Raw genomic sequence first — 6,794 nt, forward strand, 5'->3', positions numbered from 1 at the left:
TGTTTTCTCTGTCTAGTGGTCTATATTGGCTATGTGTTCTACTATACCTACAATCTCTGGCAAAATGCCCTTCCTTCCTACAAGTGTAGCATATCCTAGGTCCTTTCTTACTATCCGTGTTTTGGGGTTTAGGTTGATGAGACTTTGGTGTAAGGGCCTGTATACTTTCAATCCTCAGCCTCTCCTCCTGTTGTTTTCTACGCCTAACAATATTCTGGTGATGTTTAATTGCGCACTCTCTAAGACAAGCTACTGTGACCCCTTTCCAATTAGGCAAAGATGTTTGTACCCTGTCCCTTACTGTCTTATTGAGTCCGTCCATTAGCACAGAGACAGCCACTTCCCTATTATTCGCATCATTCCCTGTATCTTATACCCCCATGTATCTATCCATTATTTGCAGGGCCCGATGGAAATATTTAGATGTCATTTCATTTTCCCTCTGTTTTATGGAGAAAATTATTCTCCACTCAATGGGGAAACACAACTCTAGTTGCCTATTAATTCTTTCTATATTTTCCTGGTTGTTTCTGTCAGTCATAAGACTATCCGACTCTAATTTTCAATCAGTGATACATTTTTGGGTGTCAATATTAGGGGGTAGGCACGCTTTCAAAAATATCCGCCAATGTTTGTTTGTCGGTTCATACGCATTACCCAGATCTCTGATAAATATCTGACATCTGGCTAAATGCTTCTGAGGGTCGGGGAATTCTGAAATGATTGATCGCAGCTCATCTCTGGGCCACGGGCAATATATTGCACTATTCCTGGTGAGGATTACTCCCTGACTACCGGTTCCCCATTGGGAGTTACTATTTCCAAGACAGGGTGTAATCCTACCGTTCCGTTCCTAATCTGTTTACTGTGAGGTGTTGTTGTCTCTGTTCAATGAACTGTCTCACACTTACCGGTAGCTGTGACCTCACCAGTTCTTTCATTGGGGAATACTGTTACTGCTCTACCTGGTTGGACAGGCCCCACCTGAGTTTCCTGCAAAGTGACTGCTTGGAGGAGAGCTGGAATTTGGCTGGATCCTTCATCTTTTTGTGACCTATAACCTTGAAAAGACTTCAAAATAGGATACATCTTGCAAAAATTAGGGTTAATACATTGTTTTTGCATACTACTATCATTTACGGATATACCATTGACTGTAGCCATCTCTTCCCCTTTGACCTGTGTCGACAATGGTGTGTTTGTGTTCCCATTCCCGCTAGGTTTTGAATCTGTTTTGCGGATTTGTTCTCTTTGCATGTCCCCCTCCTGTTGCCATAATTTTAAACAATCATTATGTCTAATCCTTTGTTTTCTGGATTTAAGAAGACATATTCTACTGCTTACATTCTGCAGTACCTCTGGTTCAAAGCTGCCCACCCTAGGGAATGGTTCCCTATCATTGTTAGTCATACATATCCACTCATTGCATAAGACTTCGGTGTGTGAACCATATTTTTCACACATGATAAACCTTGCTGAGCCTTTTGGCCACAATTCTGCCTGAACCCTGTCTAAACATCTCTTACTTGAGCAACTGGCTCCCATATTTGTGGGTCTCTTCTAGTGATGAGCGAGGTTCGGTTTTACTCGGTTTTACTCGGTTCTCAAAACGGCATCTTATTGGCTATCCAAAACACGTGACATCCGTGAGCCAATAAGATGCCGTTTTGAGAACCGAGTAAAACCGAGTAAAACCGAGTAAAACCGAATCCGCTCATCACTAGTCTCTTCCAATATCTTAAAAAAATTCCCACAAACACCAAAATACTCAATATAAGTAGACGGTGGAAGTATACCTGAGCGCCTTCCACTCGCTCGCGCCCACGCTGGCCAGTACTACCATACACTGTTGATAGCGAAGGCAATGTACCCAACTTAGGGCTTCTATCAGACCTTACAACACCTTAATTTATTTCGGTGGAAGTTCTGTTTGGAATATTTTCCTGAGAGAGGCAGTGAAAATTTCCTTTTCGGTATCTTTCAACTGGAATTGTTTGTAGGGTGAAAAACAGAGAAATTAGATAACTATCTTTCACCATTTCCAGTGAAGCCCACCAGGGAGATTTCCCTAATTTATCAAAGAAAAAACCCTTTGTCTATACAATCACGTCTGCGTATGCTCTTCCACAGTGCATATGACACAATAATATCACGTTGCTCTGTGCAGAACAAACAGACATGTGATGCAATAGCACAGCCTATAGATACTAGCTATCTATATGCCCTACGATTGCTGTAGACAACCTAGCAGACCACATAGCGTTGTATGGGACACCACTCAGTCCACCAAGACCACCTAGTTAATAACGCAGGGTTGCAAACTTTACGCCACCGGGCCTCTAATAACCCAGTGTGTCCACCTAGACCACCTAGCTTCGACCACCTAGACCACCTAGTTATTGGGTTCAGTATCCACTCAGTCCTGCATTCGCTCACTAAAATACACTTTATTTTTCTTTTCTGTACAGAAAATTAGGATTCATTCAAGTTGGCAGCTTTACCCCCAGAGGCAATTAAAAAAAAAATATTTATACAAAATTTTGTTTTTATACTAAATTTCTTTAGAAACTGGGTAGTATGGTGCTATTGTAGCGTGGCTACTATGCCACCTTTAAACTAAACTAACTATTGTGTAATTTGTACTTAGCAAGCGTACTTCTTATGCAATTTGCGTAAACACGCGATCGAGCGTGTCTTTTACGCTGCATACGCAGTCCTGTACTTTGTCCGAGACACGTGTACAAAACCGTACGTCCGCAATAGCACAAATCACACAATTCTATCAATGTGAGCAATATTAACTATAATCGCTCACTTAACACAACACACAGTTTCTTCTGTATAAACCTTTACAACTAGGCCAGGCTGCGTGTGTGTCTTACACTTACTTCCTTAAATATTTATTTTATTTTTTTAACTATATAGCACCAAATATCTCTGGTTTTCACATAGTTCTAAATGAATCTAGCAATAATCAATAATTCAAATGGTATGATTCAGATTGGATAGCTATCTTGCAGAACATACACTGATATAAATATACACATAATTATAATAATATTATATATGTACCATTCACTGGTCTCCTATGAGACTCATTAACCCATTCAGTGCTTCTAATTTGCATATCAAAGCTATGTGCTTTTGTCTGCCTGTAAAAGTGGGTTTTTTTTCCACTGCTAAGAAAAAGCAGTTACACAGGTTAATTTGCATTTCAATGGCTATCCTAAACTAGCAAGCAGAGTTAACTGAATCCTAGAGGTAGAAGGGAAAAAAAACTTTGGGGGTAATTCCAAGTTGATCGCAGCAGGAATTTTTTTAGCAGTTGGGCAAAACCATGTGCACTGCAGGGGGGGCAGATATAACATGTGCAGAGAGAGTTAGATTTGGGTGGGTTATATTGTTTCTGTGCAGGGTAAATAAATACTGGCTGCTTTATTTTTACACTGCAAATTAGATTGCAGATTGAACACACCACACCCAAATCTATTCTCTCTGCACATGTTATATCTGCCTCCCCTTCAGTGCACATGGTTTTACCCAATTGCTAACAAAAATCCTGCTGCGATCAACTTGGAATTACCCCCTTTGTTTTTATCTGTGTGTAGTTCTTACATCAAGTATTCATCTCACTAATAACTTTCACTAGGCCCCATTGAAACTATTTGTAATTGACTATGGCATGGGTTAAATAAATGCATTGGTAACTCATAAATCGTGTTTCATGTGACCAAGGAAAGCTGATTATTCTGTCCAGTGAAAATCAGCTATTTAGAAAAATTACCTTCCACATCCATGAGGGTTACACAAAATAGTGGACAGGCCATGTGGTTAGTCCAAAATGGAGGACAGACCATGCGGCTTCCTTTGTCACAAAGAAATCAAACATTATACAAGCACCTGAAGTTATTTTAGGCCTGAGTTTAAAAAAAACTATACCAAGGCTATGCAGCAATTTTTTTTAAACATACTTAACAGATAAACAATCCAATCTGAATCAAACACAATATGACTTATTTGAACTTTGTTTTGCAACAATGTGAGAGGGTATGCAAAGAGTATGGGTGCTGTGTACGGGTTTGGCGCCAAAAAAAACTTTCACAGATTTTAAATAGCTTTTTTCCTGTTTACCTTACGAGTTCTACCAGCATCTCTACAAACCATACAGAGCAGACACCATCTAATCAGCAATTAAGTAGGGTTTTCAGTGCATCCACCGACCAAGAAAAGGATACGTAGGATACTTTCTGTCCACCCTTATGCTGATAGATTAAGTCTGCTCTGACCTGTTAGGCAGTAAGAATGTGGCAGACCGCAGAGCCCCCAATTGATAATGTCGATTATCTTACAGTTAAGAAAGCTATACCTTATACACACTTAGAAAGACTGTGTAGGGCATCCTGTGTGCCAGAACAGCATAAACTCACCGGACTGGGCATTTTAGCATGTCAGCCAAAGCATCAATGTGGCTTGTCAGGGGTTAAGGCTTTTGGGGGTGGAACATTGTGTATGTGCTGTTTGGATTTGATTGGTGGTGATAGAGTCAGGGGTAGTGCTGCTAGGGATGTAGGAATTCAGCCTAGAAGTTTCTGCCTCTTTCCAGTTTATCGTTGGACTGAAAAGTAGTGTGTTTCTGTACTGTATTATTATTCACTGGGTTACTCTGTGTTTTCTATCTATTTTCTGCTCCATTTCTCTCTCTCTCTCATACTTATTCTCTTGCTTCTCTTACTTTCTATTTCTTTACCTTTACCTTCTTTTCCTATAATTGTTGTACTGAATATGTATGACTTCCTGATCCGTATATGTTCCTGTTCCTCAGAGAGAAGACACAATACGCAATATGTCCATTAGCATATGGTTGTACTTTGATGGACTTCTAAAGTCACTCCTCTTAGTGACTGACCTGGGTTAAATGAGATGCATTCACGTAACAGTTTCTTTAATACTGCATGCACTTGACCTTCATCAGCTTATCTACACCAGGCTTACCTTTCTTATAAGCCCTATGTGCGTTGAAAGGTATCTTTTCCGGTCTTTATATCCACATCTTTGTTGTCTCCACTCAAAAGGATCCCAAATGACAGCGAATAGTAAAAAGTGTATTTATTAAAAAATATTTGTACCCACCAACTTTGTGGGACATAAAAAGACTCGTACAATACAACACAAAACAGTTTTACACGGTACCCTCTCTCTAAGACCAAAAAACCACTTCCAATAATACCGGTAGGATGGATATGGGTAGATGTTCTCAATTTTTGGCAATTTGGCAATAAAGAAAAAATTACCCACAAAGTACCGCCAACCACCGTGGAAGGGTCAGGTCCAGGGTTCCCTTATAGAATGCCAACGCGTTTCGGATTCAATCCTTCCTCAGGGCATCTGAATTTTTTCTTTATTGCCAAATTGCCAAAAATTGAGAACATCTACCCATATCCATCCTACCGGTATTATTGGAAGTGGTTTTTTGGTCTTAGAGAGAGGGTACCGTGTAAAACTGTTTTGTGTTGTATTGTACGAGTCTTTTTATGTCCCACAAAGTTGGTGGGTACAAATATTTTTTAATAAATACACTTTTTACTATTCGCTGTCATTTGGGATCCTTTTGAGTGGAGACAACAAAGATGTGGATATAAAGACCGGAAAAGATACCTTTCAACGCACATAGGGCTTATAAGAAAGGTAAGCCTGGTGTAGATAAGCTGATGAAGGTCAAGTGCATGCAGTATTAAAGAAACTGTTACGTGAATGCATCTCATTTAACCCAGGTCAGTCACTAAGAGGAGTGACTTTAGAAGTCCATCAAAGTACAACCATATGCTAATGGACATATTGCGTATTGTGTCTTCTCTCTGAGGAACAGGAACATATACGGATCAGGAAGTCATACATAGCGTCGCTGGGAGATCACCTCTTTTGTCGTGTATATTGTATTCATAGAGGAGTGGTGCTCCTCTTTTGGGGATCTGCCGAGCTGAAGCTAGGGCGCAAGTTATTGTTTCAATCCATTTTTTGTTTCTGGTTGTACTGAATATGTCTAGCAGGCTGTTAGTGTCGGAAGACGCAGTGCGGGTTTGCTCGCGTGTTTGGCAGCTGTTGTTTAATTCCGGGCAGGCTGAGTCAGGCCTAAGGCGCGGGGGACAGAGGTGACTCGGTGTCTGGGGGCGGGCTCGCCCTCCGGCGCGGGTGCAGCCACGGGGAGCATCTCCGGCGCTGGCCGCTCCGGTGGTGGGTGCTGCAGACGGCTCATTAGTTGCACGGGGCGACGGCAGCAGGCTGGGGTGCTCGGACGAGTGCTCCGTTGCCGGTGGGGACTGCCGAGCCGCAGGGTTCGGGGAAGTGCGGCGCATGGCCGGGCTGGGGAGCGTTTGCACTCCTGGCTTGCGGAACAGGCCGTACTCATCTCAAGGGGACTCAGGGTAGTGCTGACAGGAGGTCTGCACGAGGTAGTCGAGCTCCTTTAGAAGTTTGTGCCGGGGACCCCGCTAATGACGCTACTGAGACAGATGCCAGACCACTTCTGGGGATGGGAGCACGCAGGGCTTAGGCGTGTGCGGTATTGCCAGTAATAGGCGGATTAGGTGGCGCACACAGGCCAGAATTAGCTTGTCTTAGGGCCCTTCGGCAGTGGACTGCGTGGGCTCATTGGGATCCTTGATGCCGACGGGGTATACCCGGTGTTGCCATCAATACGTTTATCTGGTTGCTGGTTTCCGGCCTGAGCGGGCACCTGCGTCCGGGAACGATGTCTCTTTTGTTTCCACAGAGCACAGGTCGCAAATCGCCATGGA

Source organism: Pseudophryne corroboree, chromosome 11 (assembly GCF_028390025.1).
Source record: "Pseudophryne corroboree isolate aPseCor3 chromosome 11, aPseCor3.hap2, whole genome shotgun sequence".
Taxonomy (NCBI): Eukaryota; Metazoa; Chordata; class Amphibia; order Anura; family Myobatrachidae; genus Pseudophryne; species Pseudophryne corroboree.